Source organism: Manis pentadactyla, chromosome 3 (assembly GCF_030020395.1).
Source record: "Manis pentadactyla isolate mManPen7 chromosome 3, mManPen7.hap1, whole genome shotgun sequence".
In the NCBI taxonomy this organism is placed as follows: Eukaryota; Metazoa; Chordata; class Mammalia; order Pholidota; family Manidae; genus Manis; species Manis pentadactyla.
Genome location: NC_080021.1, coordinates 142,174,386 through 142,188,033, shown reverse-complemented (window position 1 = coordinate 142,188,033; position 13,648 = coordinate 142,174,386).

Here is a 13,648-nt window from a genome sequence, read left to right as displayed (position 1 = left end):
ATGGTGCTCTAAATTGTACCCCAGGTACTGGGTACAATTGTTAACTTTTCAGACCTCTTCCATGTGCATTTTATAATGAATGAATGAGTATATCATTTGACTTCAGCAGAGCTGAACACCATTTTAATTATTTCCTGATTACAAAAATTACATTTATTGTTTGTAGAATGTGCTAAGGAAATGGTGCCCAAAAGCACTGTTTTAATTAATGGATTTATAGAAATAAGCTCTTATTATAGACATAGTTGTTTACAAATCATAATTGTATGCTTTTGAAGATGAAAGTCACTTTACTAGGGTGTCAGCAAACCCTGCTACGTCTTCCTCCTTGGAAAAGATTTGCCGGAAGTCCCTTGAATATTTTGAGATGCCCAGGATTTCTGGGTTAACAGTTTGCCTTTCTGATCCTGTCAAATTCATTTCTCCTCCAATTTGGAGAGTGAGACTGAAATAGGGTATATCTCACCCATTAATGGTTGCCTCTGACATCACATTCTCTCCTGACATCTACTTTATTTGTTTATTTTTCTTTCCTTCCTCTTTCCATCTAACAATACAACAACTCTCTTTAGCCCTCCAGGCAGGTGATACTTGTTTATAAGAAGGCTGAGGCTGGGCTGTGGCAGGCTAGAGGTGAAATGTACAACCCCATACTTTTTCTTAGCACCATAGTCTCACTTGAAAACCAGAGCATGAATTTAAAGTCACAGCCTCATGGGAATTATGGCATTAGGACTTCATGAGTCAGAGAGCTTAAGTCTACCAGAAAAGTACGTGTAAATAAGAAGTGGAACTCTGAAGTTTGCATCAAATTTGATGAGAATGAGAATATGACATTAGTTTCTAAGAGAAAAAATGAAGGGCTGCTGATCTAGGCTGATTAAATTATGGAGAGACATAAGTGAAGTCTGAATCCTAGCTTCATTACTCAAAGCTCTGTGACCTCCCTGTTTCAATTTCCTTATGTATAAAATGAAGGTAATATTTATCTCAAATATCTACTTATCCACTTACCCCAGTTCTAACATTTTGTAAATAACATAAAGTGTGTAAATCTTTTAGAATAGTCCCCAACACATAATTAGAAAATGCTTAGAAAATGATGCAATATTTCCGTAGTGTTTTTCAAAATGTGATAAGAGGAAAATTTATTTTATGGGACATCACTAGGTATTATGTGAAAAATAGTTATAGAAAAAATGTAATATATGCAGTTAAATAATTCTGTTTTTATTAATTTTGGACCTCTGAAAGCATTTAACAGGCTAATATTATATTGGAGAGGTACTGTATTTAGTATTTCCCAAATTTATTGAACCAAAGGACTGGTTTGGCTATATTCTATGGAGCACTCTTTGGCAGTGGATGACATGATGGAAGACAAAAAAATGTACTTAGGGTACCAGCAAATGAGAAAGTTTAGCTTCAGTGAGTGTGCTCATTTCTAGAAAGAAGCTAGTTTTAATTTTACCTTACATGTATTTTGTATTGTAAAATTTAGTATTTGTTTATAATATAGTTTCATTATGTGATAAATGTGAAATATTACAGACATCATAATCTTCCCAATCCTCAGATCTTCTAAAAGGCCTCAATCTAGCCCAACTCTTTGAGAAAAAAATTGTTCTACTATGGTTTGATTCTACCCCCATAAAATTAGTAAATAAGAGGACCAAGTAGATAAAATACTCAGAAAGCATTACTCACAGGGATTAGAGAATTCAGAGAAGTAATGGAGTTTTATAATCATAAAGCAATCTAAATGTGTACACTACCCTAAAACCTGGAAAGCAGGGCTGCCACTCTGTGGGCCCAGTGAGGAATCATACCTGGAACCTCACCCAAACTTGATTTATATGATAATTAGATGAGATTTTGGACTGGGAGTTGATGCTGGAATGTGTTTAGACTTTTGGGAGTATTGGAATGGGGTGAATGCATTTTCATGCGAGAAGTACATGGATTTGGGGAACAAGAGAGAGAGTGTTGTGGGTTAGATTGTGTACCCCAGAATTCATATGTTGAAGTCCTAACCCCGAATACTTCAGAATGTGCCTATATTCAGAGATAGGGTTTTCAAAGAGATGATCAGGATTAAGTAAGGTCATTAGGATGTGCCCTAATCCAATAAAACCAGTGTTTTTATAAGAAGAGGAGATTAAGACACAGACAAGCACAGAGGGAAGATGATATAAAGGCAGAAGGAAAAGATGTCCATCCATAAACTAAGGGGAGAGGCCTCAAAAGAAACAGTATGCTGACACCTTCTTGGATTTTAGCCTCCAGAACTGTGAGAAAATGCATTTCTGTTGTTAAGCCCCTAGGTCTGTGATACTTTGTTATGGCAGTGCTAGCAAAATAATACAAATCCAAAATACATAAAGTGAAACAGACAAACTAAAAAGAGAAATAGACGAATCCACAAGTATAGTTGCAGATTTCAACATACTCTTTAAGTAACAGATAGAACTAGTCAACAGAAAATCAGTAAGGATATAGAAGAACTGAAAAATATTCTCAAACCACTAGATGTAATCGACATGTATACTGTCATTTGTCATTCTGATCATCAATTGACATATAATATGCCACCAAACAAAGAAGAATACACATTCTTTTTAAATGTACATGGAATATTCACCAAGACAGAGCATATTATGGGTCACAAAACAAACAATATATTTCAAAGAATTGAAATAATAAAAACTATGTCTTCTGATCATAATAGAATTAAACTAGAAATCAATAACAGAAAAATATAGGAAAGTCTCCAAACTGGTGGTTAAACAATATGCTTCTAAAGAAGTCATGATCAAAGAATGAGTTCCAAGTGAAATTAGAAATAGTTTGAACTAAATGAAATAAAAATATATCAAAATTTATAGAATGCAGCTAAATCAGTGCTTACAAGGTATTTTTAGACATTAAATGTTTATATTACAAAAAAATAAAAATCTTAAATTAACAATCTAAGCTTCCAGCTTAAGAAACTAGACACAAAAAAGAAAATTAAACCCAAAGCAAATACAAGGAAAGAAATAACAAAGTTAGCATCAGAAATCAATAAAATTAAAAACAACAAAAAATATAAGAGAAAATAAATGAAACAAAAACCTTGCTTAAAAATAAATAAATAAAACTGATAAACTTCTAGCAATATAGTCAAAGAAAAAAAAAGAGAAGACACTATTACCAATATAGGAATACGAGGTATCACTATAGATCATAATGGCTTTAAAAGGATAATAAAGAAATACTACAAACAATTCTATACATATAATTTGAAAACTTAGATGAAATGGACCAATTACTTGAAAACCATAAAGAAGCAAAACTCTGAAGATGAAGTAGATGACAGTCCTTACCTATTAAAGCATTTGAATTTATAGTTAAAAATATCTCCAAAATAAATCTTTAATCCCAAATTATTTCACTCCTGAATCCTATTAAACATTTGAGAGTAATTAACACCAATTCTAAATGTCTTTCAGAAAACAGAAGACTCAGAAACACTTCACAGTCTTTCTTAAACCAGCATTATCCTGTACACCAATTAATAAAACACTTCCATAAGAGAATTTTATTGACTAGTATCTCTCATGATCATAAATGTGAGAAGTCCTTGACAAATTATTACTAAACTGAATTGAGGAATATACACATAAAGAAGAATAATAACCTATGATTAAGTAGGATATATTATTGGAATTCAAGGCTGGTTCAACATTTGAAAATCACTCAAAGTAATACACAAAATATTTTTAAAGACAAAATCCACATGATCCTTATCAATAGGTGCAGAAAAAACATTTGACATAAATCAACATTCATTCAGGAGAAAATTTCTCAACAAACTAGTAATGCAAAGGAACTTCTACAACGTGATAGAAGGTATCTATTAAAAATACCTATAGCCAAGATCATGCTTAATGGTGAAAGACTACTTTCCCCCAAAGTCAGGAGTAAGATAAGGATGTCTACTCTCATTGCTGCTACTTAACATTGTTCTGGAAGTTCTTGCTATATATATAAAGCAATAAAAATACATAAAATACACATCAGAAAGGAAAAATTAAAACTGTTCCTACTCAGACGAATATGTAGAAATTCTATGTAGATAATCTCACATAATCTATTAAAAAAAAACCTCTAAAACTAAAAAGTAAGTTTATCAAGGTCATAGGATAGAGTCAATACAGACCCCAAATTCCTTTGTATTTCTATATATTAACAATGTCCAATTGGAAACAAATTTTAAAATAGACATTTACAATATCTCTAAAAATGAAATACATAGTTGTAAAACAAACATATTCAGTAAATATATGTTGAAAACAATGAAGTGCTAATGAAAGAATCCAAAGATCTAAATAAATGCAGACATACCATGTTCATGGATTGGAAGCTCAGCATAGTAAAGATCTCCATTATACCCAAATCGATCTACAGAGTTAAATCCCAGTAGCATTTCTTATACACATAAACAAACTGATTCTAAGTCTTATATATTAAGGCAAAATAAGTAACTAGATAACCAATTTTGAAAAAGGAAAGAAATCGCATTTTACAAACTTCTTTAAAACTACAGTAATCAGTGTAGCATTAACCAAGAGATAAATACATAGATCATTGGAACAGAAAAAAAGTTCAAACACATACCCATATAATCATAGTCATTTGATTTTCAACAGAGATGCATAAGCAGTTCGATGGAGAAATGATAGTCTTTTCAACAAATGGTATTAGAACAATTGAACATCCACATGCAAAACAACAAATAAATGTGGCTCTAAGCCTCAGAATTTATATAAAAAGTTAACTCTAAAAGGACCAAACTATGTTTAAAGATTAACTTACTGAGTTCTAGAAAACATTAGGAGGAAATTTTCATGATCTGGAGGTAGGCAAAGAGTTCTTAGATGTGACACCAAAAGGATGATCTGTAGAAGAAAAAAATTGATAAATTGGGCTTACAAATATTAAGTACTTTTGCTCTATGAGAAACGTTACAAGAATGGAAAGATAAGCTACACATGGGAAAAAGTACTCCTATTAGAACATATAAAGAACTCTCAAAACTCAATAGTAAGAAAATGAACAATTCAATTGAAAAATATTCTAAAGACTTGAACAAATAACAAAGAGGGTATATGGATAGAAAATAAATACATTAAGATGTTCAGCAGCATCAGCCATTAGAGAAATCAAAATTAAAACCACAATGATATATTCCTACACATCTGCTGGAATGGTTAAAATAAGTAATACTAACAATAGGAAATGTGTTCAAGGATTGAAAGCAACTGGAACTTTCCATACATTACTTTTGGCAATACAAAATGGTACAATTCCTATGCAAAAGAATTTGGCATTTTCTTATATATTTAACTATATAGTTATTATATGACTCAGCAATCTCACTGCTGGTATTTACTCTAGAGATATGAAACTTAGGCTCACACAAAAGCCTGTAAGGAATGTTTTAACAGCTTTATTCTTACCAAAAACTTGAAATGACTTGAGTATCCTTTAACAAGGGAGTGAATAAACAAGTGATGGCACATCCAGACAATAGAATACTATCCAGCAAAATAAAAGGGACAGACTATTGATATTCACAAAGGTATTACGCTGAGTGACAGAAGCTAGTCTCTAAAGATTACAAACTGTATGATATTATTTATATGACATAGAACAGGCACAACCGTATTAGAGAAGAGATCAATGTTTTGTTTTGTTTTGTTTGGAGTTAGTGGTAGTGGAAAGGTGGGGCTTTAAAATTCTTCATCTAGCTCGAAGATAGGATTTTTTTCTTATTATTACTTTTTCTATTAATTTATTTTCAATGTACATGAAATGTTTCTATTCTTCTAGGAACCTAGGATTTGGGAATTCAAAAACAAAGACAAAAACATTGATTCCATTTTTCTTTTACTTTTCACTATTTTTCCTTCCCGAAAGCAGTGAACATAAAGGGCATAGCTGACTAAATATGGGAGGACCAAAGGTAGGAGGAGATAATGGCTGTGATTTTCATTTATTTATGAGCAAACAGAAATGTGGATAGGCTAACAACTTGCCCAAGGTTACATACAAAGTAAGTGACAAAAGTATATTCAAAGTCTGAGTCATTTATTTTTAGCTCTGTGACTTTTCCATTATAATATTTTAGTGGGAATGGAAGTTTTGTCAGGGAAAGAGAACTTCTGTTGGGGTGACAAAGCAGGGCCACATCATGACCTTTGCGGGCCTAGGGTACTTCTGCCTTTGTGGGCCCCTTCAATGATAATATCAATATTCAACCTTATTTTGATATAACTTTAAATACTTCAACTCTTTTTCCTACTTTTGGCAAAATTTAATAGATTATCAAGGGCCTAAAATTTTCGTTTCCTCTAAGTTTTTATGTAAAGAGAACTATACTTAATCTTCAGTTACAAAATTTGATTTTTTTCCCTGATTTTCAAAGAAATTAATTTCTTTTTGGAGCCCCCTAAATGTATTGAGAGTCTTTGTCAGTGCACTTACCGTGCCTAATGAATAAATTGTCCCTGCCAAGCAATCTAGACATTGGAAAAATTCTTTAAATTTCTTAGAGGAAGGACATGATAGCAACATTACAAAAAATGATAATACATCTGACTCCAGTTGACTTAAAGTAGACCTTCAGGGAAAGAATTAACAGTTATTTCATTGCTAAGCAAATGCATTTGAATCTATAAATATTTTAACTTTCTTTTCAGTAAAGCAACTTAAACTCATTCCCTTCAACCACACCCAAATACTATAAATTGCCAAGTGATGGTGAAGAGAGAACCAATAATGAAATGAGCAGGTCCTGGGTTTCTGGGCAACTATCAATCAATTCTACAGCTCCCTTTCTCTGTTGCAGCTATGGGGTCAGCTGAGCTCCTTGAGCTGCAGCCATCAGCAGTGGCTGGGTGGGTAATCATTACTTGCATCCCCTATAGGGCAGAGCAAAACTGATGTTTTCCACTTTGAGACATCACTCTGTTCGAGGCCCTGTATTTCTCCCATCTAACTGGGAAATGTCACCAGGAATCACCCATTGGTCATACTTCTCAAATATCATATGAATTTATTTATCTGCAGCTCTCTTTAGTCATTTCCTTTCTTGCCCACTTGTGAGCCTTTATTCATGCGTTCCTTCTGTCTTAAGCACACATTTCCCTCTTCCATTTATTGGCCTCCTGGTGAACCTTCAAGACCTAGGTTCCAAAGGTCACCTATATTCTATAGATGCTTTCCAGGTCCTTGCTCTCAGAATTAAGATCTCTTTTTCTCCTGTGTAAATTCTAGTTATCTCTGACTCTACTATAAAACATGTATTGTAGGTGATTGTGTGGTGTCCTTCCCCAAGAGCTTAAAAGGAGAGCACCTTCCCTATTTTTCTATCTTCTGTTCTGCCTGGAAAGTATTCAAAAGCAACTGTTGAATTTTGTGACCGAGTCAAAGTCCTTTCTTTAGGTCTATTATTAATGTAACCCTTCCCATTGACTGTCCCAGGTGTCTTAATCTGAGAAACATGAAATATGCAAGCACTGGGCATCTGAAGAGCTAATGCATGTTGCCAAGAGCTTCAGACAATCCTTAATTTCTCTGAAATGTTGCAATTCAAAGGACATGTTAAAGATTCAGAAAACAGTCACTGAGTTAAGTCCCTTTATATTGTTAGATCAAGCAGTTTGTCAGAAACTACCAGTGACACCTAAAAGCAAGATTCCATGTTACCATTGATCACAGAGTCCCATGTAGTTTCCAGTGTGCTCAGGAAGAAATGCTTTATACTTCCCCAAGTCTGAGGGCTCAAGGGGAGGATCTGCACTGACTCTGCATCCCACCACTTCATTCTTCAGGGTTATTACTACAACATATAGAAATATAATAGCTATCTTTTCCAAAATATCTATTGTGTTTCAGGCACTATTTGGTTCTTACATACATTGTGTCACTTTTGCTTAAAATATCCCACAAAGTGGATATCACATTACCACTTCATAATAACCAAACAGATTCTGATTGGACCAAAGCTACTCACGATGATATGTTCTGCACAATTCTACTGGTTGTCAGACCATCTCTCATTCCTCTAGCCAGTCTGCAGAGTCATAGGGAAGCTGTAGAATGAGGGTGGGGTGGGAAACTGTCTCTTCTCAAAGTGATTGAAGTGGCCTAACCTTGTGTGATTGACATAACATGTCTCCCAAGTTCTTTGTTCAACATAGATACCCATGAAATGTTGGGGCTACTGCTTAATGTGTATATGAACCCTTGAAAACTCTTGAAAATAAAAGGCCGAGGAGAAATAGTGCTTTTAACTCAACAAAAAAAGGCTTGAAGGTTGGAGGCAAGGAAAACAGAAATAAAATAGACATTCAGATGTTGTTGCCTAAACCTTACCAGATGTATTTTCAGTATCCACTGCATATACTTACCACCCTTCCTTTCCAATAAGATACAGGAAAAAATAAGAGAGGCATCACTAACTTAACTAATAACCCTTTGAAATTGTTGGGGCACAGGGAGAGGAGGCAGTAAAACAGATTTTTATGGTATCTTTTGGAAGTTTAGGACTTACTTTCTTTCTGAACATCTGTGATTATCTGGAATGAATTAAGGGGATAATGGTAGGGACTCAGCCATATTGTATTGGAGAATGCAAGCAAGAAAGAAAATGTCCATTCTGTTTTTAGATTTGAGACCTACAGAGCTTGAATATACCCCATAAACCTCCCACCCAATGACCACTGTTGTATAGGAATAAGTGAACTTTAGAATTAACACACGGTAGAAGGTTTCTATGCCTCCCTTCTTGTCTTTAAAAGACTATGTAGAGCTTCCCCAGTACATATGTAGGTCTGTCCCACAACCTGGGAAATTTCTTTCAAAAATGAGGCTTTATATAACAGAAAGGCCCAGCATTGATTATCAAATATTCATGGTGTAACTTTGAGGGAAAATATTTTCCCAGCCTGGGGCAAAATACCTTTGAAACTGAAATCAGTCAAAGGGAGAAATAAAGTGAGAGAAACCCGTTCATTGCTTACAAGCAGTTGTCCTTCTGCTCTCCCATGTCTCTTGCCATCAGGCTGCAAAAAGGGACCCCACCCAGCCTCTCCGTATAGATATGCTCCCACTCTCCCTTGTAATTACCTACTGATATGGAGATGGCTACTTCTCTTTCCACCCCTTGGAAACACCTATTGATATGGAGATGCACTAAGGCCAGGCAAGAGGTTCTGGAATTATTGCAGTTTTACCCACACAGGTTGAGACCTGATTGTGTTGCTTAAGGCAGACGTGGCAGTTTGGTGGGGTTGCATAAGATCCCAAATCTCCATTTTTTCATCCGGGGAGCCAGTACCTCCAACACTTACAGTGCTGATAACCAACCTAACCACAGGATTATGAAGATTCAGTGGGATAATATACAAAGCTTACTTTGTATCCTGTAAAGAGCTATTCAATATTTACTTCTTATTCTTCATTATTTTTGAAATTAAAATAAAAAAACCAAGACAATGGCAATAAAAGTGCTCACAAAAAGGGACAAGCTGAGCATTCACTTGGGAATTGGACATAAAACAATCCTTTTAAAATGTGCTTTTATTCTATGTGGACATTGATTCATCATAAATTATTCATCATGTCTTTGAGGCTTGTTTAATGAGACAGAGGCAGTCAGAAAATGTGTAGGGCTAAGTGACTTTAGATATGTGCCCACAGGTTTACAGATTATCTTTGTTGCCTGAGACAAAAATCCTGGCATGGAGCTGAGAGTATGGCAAGTTCAGGGAGCTTTCTGGCAATTCAAAAGCAATGCAAAATGGATGGCAAGCTGGCATCACTCTGTTACTCTTTTGTGAGACTTACTAGGGATACAATGGTAAATTTGACATAATCAAAACATTGATTTCCAGTGGAAGTAGGAATTTTGCTATGTGCCTCTACCGTGATTGCTTCCTCACTGATATTCCAGCTCTGCTTCCTGTGAAGGCTGGGCAAGTGTCGACATTTCAATTTTGTTTCATACTGGCAGAAATAAAAATGATGCTTGTGTATTTGACATTCTAAAATTGTTTTCAAAGCATCATTACTGCAACGAGCATTTCTGAATGAATTTTCTCCTGCCTTCTTTCACAAACAGCTGGTATTAGAATATCTTCCCTTCTCATGTCCTTTTAAATAATACATCAAATTATGCTTAGCAAGACTCTAACTGGGGAGCACTTTAATTCCTTGGCAAATATGCTAACAATGTAAGTGAGCTCAGTGTGGGTTGGGGGGGGGTAGCATTCTGGAATTCCAGAAGCAAACCAAGCTTTGTATTTTTGCCAAATTGGAGCTTATGGAAACACTTCAGGGAGTGATTTGGGTTGCAGAATGTTCTGGGGAGACAAGTTTCTTGACTGATTATAACCGAGTGAGATGCTTAATGAAGAAAAAAGATATAAGGTAAACAGCAGTGACAAAGCTTATCGTAAATTAGCCAGCAAGAAAACAGACATTAAAGGTAAATACACATATTCATATTTCAAACTTGTAAATGCAGATTGACACTTCATGGCCCCCAAAACCAGATTCATTCATTGATCCCAGTAGTTCTAAGTTCTACAGGTCTCCCTGGAGCAGTAATAGTACTGGCTTCATGTTGTCCTTTGATTGGTTTTGGAACTGCTGTCAGTTGCTCCCTTCCACAAGAAGTTGACCCATGCCCCCATACGTGCATCTGTCATCTTGAGAAGTTACATATACATGGCATGATAGAAAAACATGAACATAATTATTGGTGGCAAGCCCCAAGTGGAAATCCCTAAACTCTACTTAGTTTCATCTTTAGTGGGGTGTCAGATCTGACGGGCAGGGCACAAGGGTAGTTACTCTACATGAGTGACCTGAACATATTGGTTAGCACCCAAGCTTTTTAGAGGCAGGAAATATTAATTAGGGTTCCTGTATGTCAGCACCTATAATATAGTATATTATATCATTTGAAAATCTGCAACACAGTTTTATTTTATTTATTTTTTATCTTATGCATCGTTTTTATTTTGTAATCAATTAATTAATTGATTGATTTTATTAAGGTACCATTGATATACACTCTTATGAAGGTTTCACAAGAAAAACAATGTGGTTATTACATTCACCCTTATTATCAAGTCCCCCTCCATACCCCATTGCAAGCACTGTCCACCAGTGTAGTAAGATGCCACGGAGTCCCTATTTGTCTTCTCTGAGCTACATTGTCTTACCCATGACTCCGCACACACCATGTGCACCAGTCATGATACCCCTCAATCCCCTTCTCCCACCCTCCCCACCCGCCCTCCCCCAATCATTCCCTTTGGTAACCACTAGTCCCTTCTTGGAGTCTGTGAGTCTGCTGCTATTTTGTTCCTTTGGTTTTGCTTCATTGTTATACTCCACAAATGAGGGAAATCATTTGGTATTTATCTTTCTCTGCCTGACTTATTTCACTGAGCATAATACCCTCTAGTTACATCCATGTTATTGCAAATGATAGAATTTGTTTCTTTTTTATGGCTGAATGGTATTCCATTACATATATACACCACATCTTCTTTATCCATTCATCTACTGATGGACACTTAGGTTGCTTCCATATCTTGGCTATTGTAAATAGTGCTGTGATAAACATAGGGGTACATATGTCTTTTTGAATCTGAGAAGTTGTTTTCTTTGGGTAAATTCCTAGGAGTGGAGTTCCCAGGTCAAATGGTATTTCTATTTTTAGTTTTTTGAGGAACCACCATATTGTTTTCCACAATGGTTGAACTAGTTTACATTCCTACCAGCAGTGTAAGAGGGCTCCCCTTTCTCTGCATCCTCACCAGCATTTGTTGATCCTAGTCTTTTCAATACTGGCCATCCTAACTGCTGTGAGGTGATATTTCACTGTGGTTTTAATTTGCATTTCCCCAATAATTTGCGAGGTGGAGCATCTTTTCATCTGCCTGTTGGCCATCTGGATTTCTTTGGAGAAGTGCCTGTTCATATCCTCCGCCCATATTTTAATAGAGTTATTTGCTTTTTGGGTGTTGAGGCATGTGAGTTCTTTATATATTTTGAATGTTAACCCCTTATCAGATTTGTCAGTTACAAGTATATTCTCCCATACTGTAGGACACCTTTTTGTTCTACTGATGTTGTCCTTTGCTGTACAGAAGACTTTTAGCTTGATGTAGTCCCATTTGTTCATTTTTGCTTTTGTTTCCCTTGCCTGAGGAGATGTGTTCAGGAAAAAGTTGCTCATGTTTATATTCCAGAGATTTTTGCCTATGTTTTCTTCTAAGAGTTTTATGGTTTCATGACTTACATTCAGTTCTTTTATCCATTTTCAGTTTACTTTTGTGTATGGGGTTAGACAATTACCCAGTTTCATTCTTTTACATGTAGCTGTCCAGTTTTGCCAATACCAGTTGTTGAAGAGGCTATATCATTTCCCCATTTATATCCATGGCTCCTTTATCGTATATTAATTGACAATATATGCTTGGGTTTATATCTGGGCTCTTTAGTCTGTTCCATTGGTCTATGGGTCTGTTCTTGTGCCAGTACCAAATTGTCTTGATTACTGTGGCTTTGTAGTAGAGCTTGAGTTTGGGGAGCATCATCCCCCCAACTTTATTTTTCCTTCACAGGATTGCTTTGGCTATTTGGATTATTTTGTGGTTCCATATGAATTTTAGAACAATTTGCTCAAGTTCATTGAAGAATGCTGTTGCTATTTTGATAGGGATTGCATTGAATCTGTAGATTGCTTTAGGCAGGATGGCCATTTTGACAATATTAATTCTTCCTATCCATGAGCATGGGATGTGTTTCCATTTATTGGTATCTTCTTAAATTTCTCTCTTGAGTGTCTTGTAGTTTTCAGGGTATAGGTCTTTCACTTCCTTGGTTAGGTTTATTTCTAGATATTTTATCCTTTTTGATGCAGTTGTGAATGGAATTGCTTTCCTGATTTCTCTTTCTGCTAGTTCATTGTTAATGTCTAGGAATGCAACAGATTGCTGTGTATTAATTTTGCATACTGAAACTTTGTTGAATTCAGATTTTAGATCTAGTAGTTTTGGAGTGGATTCTTTAGGGTTCTTTATGTATAATATCATGTCATCTGCAAACAGGAACAGTTTAACTTCTGCCTTGCCAGTCTGGATGCCTTTTATTTCTTTGTGTTGTCTGATTGCCATGGCTAGGACCTCCAGAACTACGTTGAATAAAAGTGGGGAGAATGGACATCCTTGTCTTGTTCCCAATCTTAAAGGAAAAGTTTTCAGCTTCTCGCTGTTAAGTATAATGTTGGCTGTGGGTTTGTCATATATGGCCTTTATTATGTTGACGTACCTGCCCTCTATACCCATTTTGTTGAGAGTTTTTATCATGAATGGATGTTGAGTTTTGTCAAATGCTTTTTCAGCATCTATGGAGATGATCATGTGGTTTTTGTCCTTCTTTTTGTTGATGTAGTGGATGACGTTGATGGATTTTCAAATGTTGTACTATCCTTGCATCCCTGGAATAAATCCTACTCGATCATGACGGATGATCTTTTTGATGTGTTTCTGAATTCAGTTTGCTAATATTTTGTTGAGTATTTTTG